The sequence below is a fragment of the Oryza brachyantha genome, chromosome 10, assembly GCF_000231095.2.
Source record: "Oryza brachyantha chromosome 10, ObraRS2, whole genome shotgun sequence".
Classification (NCBI taxonomy): Eukaryota; Viridiplantae; Streptophyta; class Magnoliopsida; order Poales; family Poaceae; genus Oryza; species Oryza brachyantha.
This window is the reverse complement of record NC_023172.2, coordinates 1,208,307-1,223,806: the sequence shown is the minus strand read 5'-3', so window position 1 is coordinate 1,223,806 and position 15,500 is coordinate 1,208,307. Positions and strand designations below refer to the sequence as shown.

The window sequence follows — 15,500 nt, the reverse complement described above, 5'->3', positions numbered from 1 at the left end:
GTCCATATAATCCCAATCTAACCTTAAGATTTTGGAAATCCATGCAAATAAATTTTGAGATATATAGCTGAACAAAACTGAACAGTGGTTGGAATGTAAGGCAACCACTACCGTACTTGGCAAAAGACACCATACATTTCTATTAGATTAGAGTAGAAAAAATGTATGTCCGTTGCATTGAGTCAAGTTAATTTTAATTATATAAATTAAAATTAATTTTTAAAATAAATTACATGTCGAGCCATAAATGATAAATTATGGTTGATATAAAATTAATTTGAGAAGCATACGTTGCATTGGAAAGTTTATATTACATAATAGTAAATTATCCTTGATATCATAAATAAATGAAATAAGATGGGTGGTTTTTCTACAACAAAACAAGATAGAGTCTCACTAAAACTTGTTATGTCATTTCAACCAAGTTTTTTGAGCCGGAGTCCCATTGATTGTTTTTAGAGAAATGATAAACGACGGAACACCATCCAAATTTGTAGAAAGGTATAGACTATTGCAGCCTACACATGGCACCACCATCACCGCTTGCACGATGGGAACTAATATAGATTGCAACCCTGCAGCTAGAGAAGGCAACGAGTATGTACCCAACGGGTTCACACACCCTATATCGGTACCCATTGAAATTAAATTTGCCCATTAAAATACCCATGCCCGCTAGCGGATACAAAATTATCTTATACCCGTATCCGCACCCGTACGGATGACGGGTACCTGTTGGGTACACATACCCATTTCATGCATGTGTGGTAGTGGGCCACCAGGGAGAGGGAGGCGCCGCCGCCGGCCTAAGAGGGAGATCGGAGAAGCCGCCGGTCCACCACCAGCCGCCTGGGAGAGGGAGAAGTCGTGGTCCCGCCACCCACCGCCGACGGTCAAGAGGGAGAAGCTGCCGCCAAGATTGAGTTTGTCACAGTAATATGTAAAATTTCTTTTATACCTAGGGTCTCTAAGTAGTGGGCCTTAGGCCATGTCACATTATTAGGCTGGCCCATGGGTAGTTTGAACCCGCGGGTTAATGGGTTCGGGTATCAAAAGAATGTACCTGCACCCATCATACCCATTGGGTGAAGTTTTTGCCTGTTAATAGATCCGCAGATACATTTTTTAAAACGTACTTGCCTCCTAATAGAGTAAAAACTTTACAGGTTTCAGGTAACGGGCTCCATTGCCATCTCTAGCTGCAGTGCTATACCACTGTAGTATTAGCTAGTATCAATTGAGTATTAGATAGTACCGCACTGATATGGTATTATAAGTAGTACCGGTGAGGTATCCTCTTTGACAACTCGTAGGAATCATTCCGTTTTACCATATCCAATGAGGAAGTGTTAAAGAAAGAAAAAAGTCGACAAAAAAAAGAGAATAAATGAATAAAAAATACGATCGAAATTTCTAAAAGAAAACTTACCAGGCTGGGTTCGAACCCACGACCTCTTGGTTAGTGACCCCGAGCTCTAGCCAAGTGAACAACGGCTGTTTTACCATATCCAATAACAAAATTATCTATTTGATCTCTAATGGCAGAAACCGCGCGCACCAAATATTTGCCGGGCACCCAAAATTTCTCTTGGCTAGGTCACGAATCTCATTCCCAATCTTTGTTCGCATGTCCCCCATCTCCCCGCCATGCCGCCACCATCTATGTTGCTGCCGATATGGCACCGCTGTGCTGCGTCCATCGACGGTGCCGCCTGATTTGCGCACCGCCACTGCCGCGCTGCTCCCCGTCGAGGCCGCCTCCGCGCCACGCATCTCCCTTCAGCACACAGTCTCCCCACTGCCCCCTCCTCCCCCTCTCAACACTCAGCTCTGCGAGAGTGTTGCCACGCACAGGGCAAGGCTTTCCTGCCCATAAAACAACCTCCCATCGCAAGGCTTCATACAGTTGTTGGCCTATGTTTGTCATTCCCTTGAACCTTCCACCTGGTATTTGTATGCAGCAGCATAACATGTTCCTTAGTTTGATAATTCCTGGGCCGAACTATCCTAGTAAACATATCAGTGTATTCATGGAGCCCCTGGTTGATGAACTCATGAATGCTTGGCAGCATGGTGTATTGCCATATGATTGTGCCACCACGACAAATTTTACCATGCGAGCCGCCTTCCTTTATTCTATCCATGACCTTCCAGCTTATGGCATATTCTGTGGTTGGTGTGTGCATGGAAAGATGCCATGTCCAATCTGTATGGAGTCACTCCAAGGAAAAAGGCTGAAATTTGGGGGAAAGTACTCATTCTTTGATTGTCATCGTCAGTTCCTCCCAACTGATCATAGTTCTAGAAGTGATTCAAGCTCTTTTACGACAAACACTGTTGTTACTAATGAACCACCTCATCATCTCTCTGGTCAAGAGATTCGTGCTCGGTTAGATAGCCTTGTCTCTGCTACTAATGGAAATGGATATGTAGACTATGGCAAAACTCACCATTGGACACATATATCTAGCTTGTGGAGACTCCCTTACTTTCACAAACTACTAATTCCTCATAACATTGATGTCATGCACAATGAGAAGAATGTTGCTGAGGCAATATTTAATACTTGCTTTGATATTCCAGACAAAACAAAGGACAATATCAAGGCTCGCGCCTTGACCAAGTAGCACTTTGCAATAGGCCTGAGTTGAACCTCATCCAAAAACAACCATATGGTCAATGGGTAAAGCCAAGAGCCGACTTTTGCTTGAATAGAAATCAAAAGAAGGAAGTATTTGAGTGGTTTCGAACATTGAAATTTCCTGATGGGTATGGATCAAACTTAAGGAGAGGAGTGAATTTAAAAAACATGTGGCTCAATGGGTTAAAAAGTCATGATTACCACATAATGATGGAACGTCTCTTGCCAGTAATGTTTGTGGCTACATGCCAACTCATGTATGGGAAGTGCTAGCAGAGGTAAGCTTCTTTTATCGCAAACTTTGTGCAAAACAGTTTGATCCCAAAGAGATGGAAAACATGCAGACTCAAGTAATTGTTTTGGTCTGCAAATTAGAAAAGATCTTTCCAACTGGATTTTTCAATCCAATGCAGCACTTGATGATTCACTTACCATATGAAGCTAGGATGGGTGGACCTGTACAATTCGAACTACCCCATTGAAAGAGGCCAAAAATATCTTAAGAGCAAAGTTAGAAACCGAGCTCGTGTTGAAGCATCCATAGAAGAGGTCTACATACTGGATGAAATCTCAAACTTCACATCTATATACTTTGCTGATCTAGTGCAGACGATTCATAATCCTATTCCTCAATACAATGTCACTACCCAGTCCGCTAATTGTTCCCTTAGTCTCTTCTCTATCAAGGAGGATTCTACTAGCCGAGGAGTCTCTAGACATTTAACTGGCGAAGAGTGAGATGCTACCATGCTTTATGTACTTACGAACCTTCCTGAAGTGGATGACTACATTAGGTATAAAGTTTATATGGATTGCATATAGTTCATAAAGCATATAATTTTACCTTTTGGTTCACTTTTTTTTTATCTTGCATGAAATTTATAGATAAGGAGTGGACTGCACAAGGAGTCCCAACTAGGCAACAACAAGAAAATATCTTACAGAATGGTGCCGGGAGATGTCGTCCTAATTTTGTATCTTGGTTCTATGAGCAAGTAATTTCTTTACCCATACTTTATTTTAACTCAAGTAAATAGTGACTATGAACCTAATTACTACATCAATTAAACAGATAAAGATATCTTTAGCCCTGCATATTGTTTTACATCATTAGGAAATCTACCTATGACCTATCTCAGGTTGTTATAAGATCATGCATGTGTACATATACTGTATGTTGCTTGAACAATATGTAAAGGATTTCATGAATATTTATGGCACCAATCTAAGTAATCATCCCCATCAAAAGAATAAAGTTATACTGCAAATACTCTAAACTGAATCTCTCATGGATCTAAATTATTAGTTTCAGTTTTGATTTGTTAGCATTACAACAACTCTTAATTGCATCTATATTCACAATCTAATAATAATTATGTTCTTCTAAAATATATTCTTCAACATTTTCATAGTTTATGTATTCAGCATTGTCCACCAATTTATTGAGACGTTATTTCCTTTTATTTCACATCTAGAGTACGATAGACGAGTCTATGAGTGATGATTTGAAGCAAGTGGCTAGAGGATGCCACACTCGAGTCTTGTTATATAATATGTATGATATGAATGGTTATCGATTCCGAACACATAAGTATGAGCAGGAGAGGCCAAATGCAACTACAATAAACAGTGGTTTGATGACTATAGGAGAAGGAGATGGTACTGATAGTACTGAGTACTATGGTTACATAAAAGAAATAATAGAAATCAGCTTTGATGGCAGCAAACCTCTCACACTTGTGCTCTTCAATTGCCATTGGTTTGACCCAAGCCAAGTGAGGTACACGCCAAGATTTGGTCTTGTTGAAGTTGCTCATGCATCGGTCCTTCCAAAGTTTCAGCCATTTGTTATAGCTCATCAAGCATCACAAGTGTATTACATGCCATACCCATGCAAATCTGTGCAAGACCTTACGAACTGGTGAGTTGTTTATAAAGTGCAGCCAGTTGGGAGATTAGAAGTGCCCACTGATCAAGATTATGATTTTGTCCCCAACAACAATGATGTCCACTATTTCCAGGAAGATGGCCTATATGGCAGTTTTATAATTGATCTTGGTCAAGAATTCAATGATTCTGAGGAGGCTTCCACTAGCAGGGATACTAAAGACATCTGCAATAACAAAGACTTGGAGCTTCTCACTCGATCATCTATTCAAGATGATGATGACGACGACAACGACGGTGATGAATCTTAATGTATGGACTCATGTAATGAATCTGAGGAATGTCCTGCCACCAGGGATATCTTATTTGATGAATATTTCTAAGGTATGGACAACTACTTTTAAGTTGAATTCTACACTTCATGTTTGTTATAACATGCATTTGCAAATAAATACATTTTTTATAAATTACCCACAAGTATTGACCTTTCATAAACTAGCATGTATTGTATTTTCATTTTTAGTAGTTAACATACTTTCTATAAAGATTCATTTTCCAGTAATATTATTTGGCAGTTAATTTTTTTTGTAAAATGTCGATCTCAGGTATATGATGCGGCAAAGGACACTAAAGTTCATTTGAGCTGCCAGTGCACACGTTTGGTTAGTCAAATAGGATTATATTGCCTCACTAGGAGAGAGGTTGTAAGAACTGATTCTATTGCATCATGTGTCTCCGGTATGTTGTAGATCCATTTGTATTGTATTATCATACCATTTTGTTATTAACACTGAGAGAATCGGCGGGTAATGTTCACGTGATTATTCTGTGGTGTCAATTTGTTTGCGTGCCAGTCATGGTTGTACGAAATAATGTGTACCTATCTATTTCTTAATTGCCTCGTATTACTATAGCATCATCTTGTATGTATGTATATTATACAAAAGCCAGGTGCACAATGGTGGTGAGTGTGCATCTACTAAAAACTCTCGGTACCTGTTTGCTTCCTTGCCGTGTGTCTCTTGCTCTCTTGGTACTTGTCTCCTTCCTCGCCATGTGTCTCTCGCTCTCGGTAACATTTCTTTCCGTTGGCTTGTGCCATTTACTGGAGGCGGAATGCCGCGTCTCTTTTTTTTGCCGAGATTTCACTCGGTAAGTTTCCCATCATCCCGAGTTTACATGTGCTTTCTCACATAGCTATCACAAGGCAATGGTGTGAGGCTACCGACTGATCGTTCCCTGGAGTTTTCTCTACGTAACGTCGTTCCCTAGTATTTTCAGCATTATACCGTGAGTTTGTGGCACACGGTAGCTTCCTGGTGTTTGGTAGCATAGGCTATCAACCAGAAGGTGATGGCATCGCTGGCTAGGTCTTGGTTTGGCCAAGTCCAACTTGGAATTTGTTGGTTTACTGCTCCCTCCGTCTCTAAATGTTTGACGACGTTGATTTTTTTATGCACGTTTGACCATTCTTCTTATTAAAAAAAATTTAAAATATGTAAAGCTGTATATATGCATAAAAGTATACTTAACAATAAATGAAATGATGTAAAAATAATTAATAATTATGTAATTTTTTGAATAAGACGAATAGTCAAACGTGCATAAAAAAGTCAACGTCGTTAAACATTTAGGGACAGAGGTAATATATATGATCTTGGTATATAGTCAAAACTGAAAAAAAATATATTTTCTCCAAAACTTGCTTCCTCCGTTTAAAATATACAAGGCCTTTACTTTTTATATAGTAATTAATTACTCTTCTCGTTCAAAAATTGCTGTAATATGTAAAAATATAAACAATACTAAAGTATTTTAATGGTAATAGTTTTTCTACATATATTATCATTAACATGTTATAAAATCAATTCTAACATATATTATCATTTAATTGATGCATATATTTGTTAGTGGTGTTTGGACACATTAATTTAGTAGTCCTTTTATTCCTCACAGAAAAAATAGAGCAAGTGGTGGTGGTTAACATGTGAGACATTCATTTTTTAAGTTAGTGTATGGGTGAATAGCAGATTCATCCCTCACTGTCACCCCGTCTCCTCTTTTATACAAATATAGAAATTAAACTGAGTCAGAAAAATAACCAGTATTTACATATTTTTTTAATAAAATTAATGGTGAAACGTTATACAAATATCAACAATGATGTCCATTTACAAACAAAAGGTAGTATTTCGCATGAACACGCGAGCGCTTACAAGCCAAGCCAACGGAGCCATCTCTAGGCTTTCGCGGTGTACCTCTCGAGATACCTCTCGACGACGTCGAGGCCGCAGAGCTCCTTGACGACCGGCATCGTCGCCGGCACGTCCATCTGGAACGACGACAGCTCTGGGCCGCCCGCCAGCCCAGTGCCGCCGGCTGCGGCGGCGAACTCTTTCCGCGCCGCCCTGATCGCCTTCCTCATCACGCAGTGCACCGACGACGCCAGCAGCAGCGGCGGCTCACCGGACGCTGCGATGCATATTGAAAAGCTATAACTTTCAGTAGTGTTGTTCTTGATGGGGGCGAGAGCTAGCAAAGGGAGGAGACATCGAGACGATAGTATACCTTTGGAGGAGAGGACGCGGCTGTGATGGCGGGCGCTGTTGATGAGCTCGACGTTGAACTGCTTGGGGATGGTGTCGACGGTGGGGATCTTGTACGTCATTGTGCCGTCGTGGATGACGAGCCCGTCGGAGTTGGTCGCGTACTCCTCATTCGTCAAGAAGCCGATTCCTTGCACAAACGCGCCCTCCACCTGATCGATCGAGGATCGACCACCAAAATTTTAGCTAACTAGCAGATTGCATTTATATTGACACATGCATAGAGCCAATTAATTAATGCTTCAAACGTATTCCAATTAGTAGTAGCAGCAGATTGATATCAAGTGAGAAACAGCATATTTGCAAACCAAGAATAATTTATGAATAAAAATTTTATATATGTATTTTTAGCGATATAAAATTAAAAGTCTAAAAAATAAATGATATTGAAAAAACTCTAAAATCAACTTTAAATTTTAGGTCGAAAGTTTAAATTTTGACTTATAACATTAAGCAAAAGCGAAAATAATTGACTGACTGACCTGGCCCAAGTCCACAGCAGGATTCAGGCTCTGCCCACAGTAATAAACGATGTCGCTCCTCAGGATGGTGGTTGCCCACAGTCATACATCGACTTCCACCTGGAGAATACAGTTCATAGATATGTAGATTTCTGATTAGCAAAATACACTTTCAGAGCTGCTGGTGTAATTTGGATCAAGGTCTGTAGTGCAGTAATGTACGGAAACCCTTTTAAACCCTTGATGGTACATACTCTTGGTTTTTGATGTGATCTAGACGGTCATACGAAAATTTTATTTTAAAAAATGTACCTCACTGATGGCTGCTCCATAGTTCAAGTAGCTAGTGGACGTCGGGTCAGGAGTCCAGTACGCGTGCTCCGTCAGTTTCACGCTAGCCATGCTTGCCTGAAAGCGAAGATCAATTCACAACGCTGTCAGAGCGTCAGACAGACTAACAACAGTAATGTTTCAGAAAATACGATCTGCCCGCCACTTATGCTTTCAGTTTACTACTTGAAAAATGAGATTTTTATTTTCTAGCTCACCTGGGCAATCAAGGATTTCCATGGTACGTTGCCAGCTCTCTCCTTGATGGGCACTAGCCTCTCGACCAGCGCGGCGCATGACTTCCGAACAGCCTCGCAGCTGGCCTCGGAGGTGGTGCTCCCGGCGGTCCAGCCTCCCTGGATCATGCTCAGGGTGTCGGCCTGGATGACACGGACCTTGTCGAGGAGGCCCTCGCCGCCGCCGTCATCTTGGCACAGCTGGCCCAGCGCGAAAGCGGTCATCTGCCTCACTTTGGTCCACAGGTCCTGCCCGATCTCGACGCCACCGACCTCGACGGCGATGGAGCCGTCGTTCAAGATGGAGACCTTCCCCGGAGTTGGCCGGAGACTCACCTGGTAGGTGATCGGCACGCAAGAAATGCCCCGCTTCTTCCACCTGTTGCTGCCGTTGAATTGCTCCACCATGGCGACCCTCCTTTGGTACTCCGGCGACGAGGCTAGCTTGTCGAAGATGGTGACGAGGCTGTACGTTGAAGCCTCACCGGTGCTATCCCCGAAGAACAGCTTGAGGCTCTCAAAGTCATGGAGGTTCTTCCTCCTGATATCGTTCGTGTCCAACGAGAGTGCAGACGCGACGTGCTCGACAATGGCCTCGGCGATGAACGAGCCCTGCGCGTCGCCGGGAGCTCGCATCGCCGACCTGGACGAGACGTTCGTCTTGCAGACCTTGATGTCAAACACGAGAGCGCCCCAGTTGTACTTCTTCAGAGCACCAACAATGGCGGATGGCATCACTGGGCTGAAGTCCATTGATATACCGGCATTGATTTTGAGATCAAGGTGCAGGGCCGTGATCCTGCCATCGGACTTGAATCCAACGGAATACTTCACCTTCATCGGATGCTGCCCTCCCGTCATTATCATGTCCGTCTTGCGATCGAGGTACATTCGAACAGGGCGCCGCAGCTTGAATACTGCGACAGCGCAAGCAGTTGCAACCTGTCAAACAATAGTTCTTCTGGTCAAACTTATGTCTAGAAGTTCTGCATTGGAAATACTCAGATCTAAGTCTAGCGCAACATCAGCAGTTAAAATCTCTGTTCTGATAGCAAAACAGAGATCTCAGTTGCCCATCAATAATGGTTGGTTCATGTATACTACTCTAAAAGAGAGGAGACGAGTAGTAGTGGCAGATGGCAGTGAATCTACCGTCCACCGCCCAACACCGCACCGACTTCTCACATTCAAACATGTGGGACCACTCACTATTCTCTTCTTAAAACTCAACTGAAAATATCTAATTAGCTGGGGAATTCAAAATATGTTCTCTAAGTGCTGAAGCAATACTTTTAGTTTCGTAACAACGTACGAGCATTTTACTCTCTTGTAAAATAGCTTACGGCAATAAAACATGTACTAACTCCACTAGACGGGAAATTCCACTGGTTTAAGAATATAATTTTTCTGCAAATGCAAAGGGTTGGTCAGTCAAATGCTTACATGTATTGCTTTCATTGCCTTTCCACCAAAGCCTCCAACTCTTCTCGTGATAATACGGACATTATGATATGCAATGCCGAGGCAACTTGCAACAATATGTTGAGTAAGCTCAGGCATTTGCGTCGAGCAGTAGATTGTTATACAGTTATCTTCATCAGGGATAGCCAATGCTGCTTGTGTCTCAAATGTAGAAATAGTACTGGGATACAAGTTTCACCTGTACGTGCCAAAAAACAAACAAGGTGTAAGTATTTTTCCTAGAATTGTCAGTAACTGACACCATACAATCCTTTCTTTCTAAGCACCTACTGCTCAGTTGATCGTGATGCACAGCGAAATTGTTCTAATATATAGAGATGCAAAATTAGAGCTTTAGCATGTTTGGAGAAAAAGTACTACCTCTCCACCTATGATCTTGTGATCAGCTTCAGACATGGCTTGGTTGAAGCCACCAATTGGCATAGGAGTTAAAAATGAGGGAACTTCAAAGTAGCTGTTATTCTGGACAGCATCTTCTACTGTCAGAATTGGTGGCTGAAGATTTTCAGTACTATATTCAATGACAGCTTGCTTCGCTGCCATATAGGCGTACTTCTGTGTCTCAGCAATCTGAATAACAGCAAGGGAACAAGACATGGTAAGATTCAATATATTATAAAAAAAATCTGAATATTCGCAAATATTACTAACTAGTTTTGGCTCATCTGAAAAAAAAGTTCAGGTGGTTTAGATGTAAGTACCACAACGCCGAAATTTTGACCAGCAAATTCAGAAACTGGATCAGCGAAAAGTGCTTCATCTCCTAGCATCGGGAGGAAGCAGGATCCAACATTTTCACCACCGGTAGGAATGTCCTTTGCAGTGATAACTGTGATAACCTTCTGTGAAGCCAAAGATGATCTGAAGTTTACACCTTTTATGTGAGCGCGAGGGTGTGTGCTGTAGATAAATGCCCCATAGAGGCAATCCTTTGGAGCAGGGATATCATCAACGTACACTGCCTCACCTGAATGACAAGTTCAGGATTTCAGGTAATCAAACTCCAAGGAGTTCTAGACATAGGTTGCAAAATTTTAGACTACAGTAGTTCAAAGAAACTAAGCAAATTTCCTTCATTCAAAAAAAAGTTAAAGCAAAACTAATATTACAAAATTGTGCATATATCGTAACAAGAAAGAAAGAGTATATATACCAGAAGCTTGGAGCAATGGGCCAGCTTTCTCGATTGGTTTTCCGACAGGTTTGTATTCATCAGAAAAGACCATCTCTTCCCTTGACTTTATTGGTAAATCGGAGCTGTCAACCTTCGACTCAGTTTTACCGCTGGTGGCTCCATTAGTGGTACATGAATTATTGGGAACACTATCAGCATTTTCAGGCTCATCCAAGCCATTAGCAAGGGAAGACAGGAATCTGAACAGGAAACTGATGGCTAGGCTGACTCTGTATTTAGGATGTGTCGTGCCATCTGCTAGTGATACAACACCTCTAAGCAGATGAACTGCTTCAAGTATCACAGGTGCACTGACCAATTTTCCTTTCAAGTACTCCTCAACCTTCCTAGCTCTGATGGCGTGTTTGGACCCGAATGCACCAAATGCCAGGAAAACGTCCTCAACAAGACGGTTCCCTGATACCGCATCCACCGAACTCCTTGCCAGGAATGCAGAATTGACATATGAGACAGCATTCCCAAATGGACGAGAAGCTGCACGGAACGTCTCGAAGGCGATGCCGTCGTCTGAACCCCATCTGGGATAGAGATGCTGATGACCAAAGTCCTGGAATCACATGGAGGCTGCTTCAGGAACTCCTCCAGAGTGAGGCACACACTCTTGGAAGCCACCTGCTGGATGGTGACAGTTGATCCTGCAGCGAGGAGAACAGTTGCAATGTCTGACGGGAACGACAACCTCCGTGCCATGACGATGTTGCCTCCTATGGTCGCCGTGTTCCTGACGAACGGCGTGGCCACCTTGCTCAGGTGATTGGTGATCTTTCAGAACACCACCGCGCCTCGTTCATATGAGAGTAGTATCTCGATGGCCTTGGAGATCGACACGGCTGCTCCAATCTCGACGCCCTTGCTGCTTCTGTGGATGGCTGAAAGCTCTGGAATCTGCGAGACATTGATGTACTTGTCATGGAGGTCCTGATCCTTGTACACTCCGGAGCCAGTGTTTGATGCCACGATCTTCGCGGACATTTCGTCGAACAGGTTGGAGGCAGACAACATGTGGAACTCTTCGATGCTCCTAGGATGGAACCAACCTCCTCCGCCGCCGGTAACCGGCACGGCCGGAGCGCCAGCGGATGACTTAATCTCGTACTTGAGGAACTCCGGGAAGGTGGCAACGGCGGCGCCACTGGAGGAGGAGTAGGCCGGCAGCTTGCTGACGTGAGCGCGTCCGCCGGCGGCGCCTTTGTTCCAGAAGGAGTTGAGGCCGAGATCCTCGAGGTCGACGTCGGCGGCGAAGCTCTTGCAGGCGTCGACGATGGGCCTGTAGCCGGTGCAGCGGCACAGGTTGCCGGAGACGGCCCTGTCGGCCTCGGCGGCGGTGAGCCTGGAGAACCCCAGCGGCGGTGCGCAGGAGGAGGGCGAGGGCGAGGCAATTCCGTCGGCCGCGGCGAGCGCGGAGAAGATGGAGACGCACATGCCCGGGGTGCAGAAGCCGCACTGCGAGGCGTGGAAGCCGGAGAGGCGGCGCTGGACCGGGTGGAAGCCATCCCTGGAGTTGCCGATGCCCTCGCTGGTGGTGACCGCGCAGTGGTGGAGGCTGCCCAGCAGCGTGAGGCAGGAGCTCGCCGTGAACTGCCTCAAGTGATCATGCTATTCGTCTGTCCCGTCGGCTCGTATGCTAATGCTAATCATTCGAAAATAATCGTATGTATAGTAATTTTGTTTTGCTATAACACTTAGTTAAATTGGTTAAGTACGGTCATGTGAAACTCTTCGACCATTATTTCTAGGTCTAAAGCTATATGCCATGTGCTAAAACCTATAAGGTGTGGTGCAACTTAGGTCATAATACACGTAGTCTCACAAAATTTACTTTAAAAAACAACCACATCTAGGAGGGCATTGTTTGATGACATATTTGAAATAAAAAATAATTTGTAAATAAAATTTTTATATACGTATTCTTAGCCATCTAAATGGCTAAAAACCAAGTCTGAATATAATACTTCAGTGAAAAAAAATCTTAAAATCAACTCTAAATTAAAGTCAAAAATTTAAATTTTGTCTTATAAACCCAAGCAGAAGCGCAAAGATATACAGAGGTGTTATTGTCACTGCTTGTACGAATCTTTTCGTCCTAAAATATAACTTATCATAATATTCATATATTCAGAATTGCAAATAATCAAGCATGGTAATTCAGAGTACTACTGATATTATGGGATAAGGATTACTAATATTATGGGACAAGGATGATCACAAGAAAACCTGACAAAAAGGGTGTACCAAGTACCAACCTAACTTAAAAAAAGGAGAGTGGGGAAACCGGACCCCTTCCCACTCTCGCTAGAGGTAAGCTGCCGCCTGCCGAAGATGGAGGAGAAAGGGAGGTTGTGACGGGGAAATGACCGTAACTAGACCAGGGCAGAGGAAGGAGAGCTTAGGAAGCTTCCCGAAGATTCGCGCTCATCGGCAAATAAGGCATAAGCGTTATTACACAGTTATATGAGAAATCGTGAGATAAATCTTTTGAGCTTAATTAGTGTATGATTAGCCATAAGCGTTACAGTACCCCACGTGTGCTAACAACGAAAATTAAGCTCAAAAGATTATTCTCGTAGTTTTTAGGTGAGCTATGAAATTTGTTTTTTCATTCATATCCGAAAATTTATGTTTTCATTCATATCCGAAAACCCTTTACAACATTCTGTAAAACGTCCGATGTGACGCCAAAAAATTTTCTTTTCGCGAACTAAACGGTCGTAAGACCCACTGTGACTTGTATATACCACCTCTACTTCAAAGTTCTCCCCATTTACCCATATATCCTCCCACCCATAAACATCTCTAATTTAATAAGGATATCTTCATTTTTCATTACTTATAAATGGACATCTAAGAAGAAGTAATCAGCATATTATGTATGCATGACAGCAATATCACTGCACGTATATATTATCTGTATCGATAGAAATTAATGAGACACGTTGGAGGCATTCGGAATTGTTCTAGTTGCATTCGTTGCATGTTTGTCCACATGTGAGAGTCTGCTACCTAATACTCCTACTTAATAAAGCAACAAAAAAAAAACAAACAAAAAGGTACAAATCGGAGGCGGAAAGGTTGGAATGATTCCCTTCAGGATTGAGAGGTGCGCTGTCACTGATAGTAATCTAAGTTTATAAATTATTTTAATAGAAATAAACAAAAATTAAGACTTAATGCTAGTGATATTTGTTAATATCCGACTCACGGTTTAGGATGCGTATTAACGGTTTGTACGAGTACAGTGTACTGCATATGTATGTTCTCCATTGTAATCGAAAGAAACTTTATATTTGTTGATTGTTAAATACATGAAAGACGTACGAAGTTTACATGCATTTATAAAGTATATAATATTAATTTACTCTTCTATTTTAAAATATCCGACAGCGTAATAACTGCTATGCTTTCGGTTTGACCATTAATCACTCTTAAATGGTTAGAATATGATGTACATAAGTTTTGAGTTTTTGCTTATAGACGTGCTAAACTTCTTGCGCAAAGAATACGAGATACCAATATATGTTTAAGAATGAATGAATAGTTTTGATATTAGTTATTTAAAATAGAGGGTGTGTGCATCTATTATTCCAGCTCAAGAATTATCCGATCGAACAAAAGAACAAGGACGAACAGACTAAACTAGGAAGAGGGGGAGATTATCTGAGATCGCAATGGCGGCAGGTAGGTAGGAAGGGAGCTGACCTTCGCCAATGCCGAGCTTGGGGCCCCTGGCGGGGGTCCGCGTGCGGAGGAACTCGAGCAGCGTCATCGACGGCTCCGCCACCGCCGCCGCCGCCATCCCTCTCTCTCACCGGCAAGAGATCGATCGACGGCAGGTGATCGAGCTAGAGGGGCGCACCTTGTAGCCCTCGCCGCCCTCGCTTCAATTTGTTTATTGGTCGTACGCGTTGGGTAAGTGTGACGGCCGGTGCAGTGTCAACGAGCAATGATATTTTATGCCGTTGTATCGGAACTAGCTTGCAGGAGAGAGGTGGTGAGAAGTGAGATATGAATTGCGCGCGCGTTTCTTGGATTGGATCATGTGGCCGCCAGATATCGCGCGGCGCGATCGATCTCCTAGATCGCTGCATGCATGTGCAAGCATGCGGTGGTACTACTACTCGTGCTCGATGGTTTTTTAATTACTCATCCCTCGTGGTTTTTCGTCCATTTTCTTATTGCATATTACCTAAATACTTGTTCTTTTTCGTGCGGTAAAAAGTCTATATTCATCGATATATCAACATATATTGTTTATATAGAAAAAAATCTAAAAAATAACATTGACAAATATCTAAGTCTAAAAAATGTTATTGACGAGTACGAGTTCTACAAAATGTTATCCAACAAGACTTTGTCTAAGAAATATCATCGCCGTTAGGGTTCCATCTATTTTTGCCATTAAATTTACCGTTCATACTATAACACTTGACGGAACCCTAACGACAATAGGATTTGTTAGACAAATTTGTTTGTACGATGATATTTTGTAGAACTTGCATTCGTCAATGACATTTCTTAGAATTAAGTGTTTATCAATTACATTTGTTAGTTTTTCTCTTATATATATGTCTAAATACACTATACATCCATATAAATATAGATAATACTAGAAAGTCTTATATTTTGAAATAGAGGTAGCATTTATTAAAAAATAAAAAATATGAA

The 15,500-nt window shown here is 42.3% G+C and overlaps 1 pseudogene; it reads right to left on the bottom strand.

Moving 5' to 3' along the window:
• Positions 1 to 6,629: 6,629 nt before the first annotated feature.
• LOC102699716 lies at positions 6,630 to 14,631 on the bottom strand (annotated as a pseudogene).
• Positions 14,632 to 15,500: the final 869 nt, after the last annotated feature.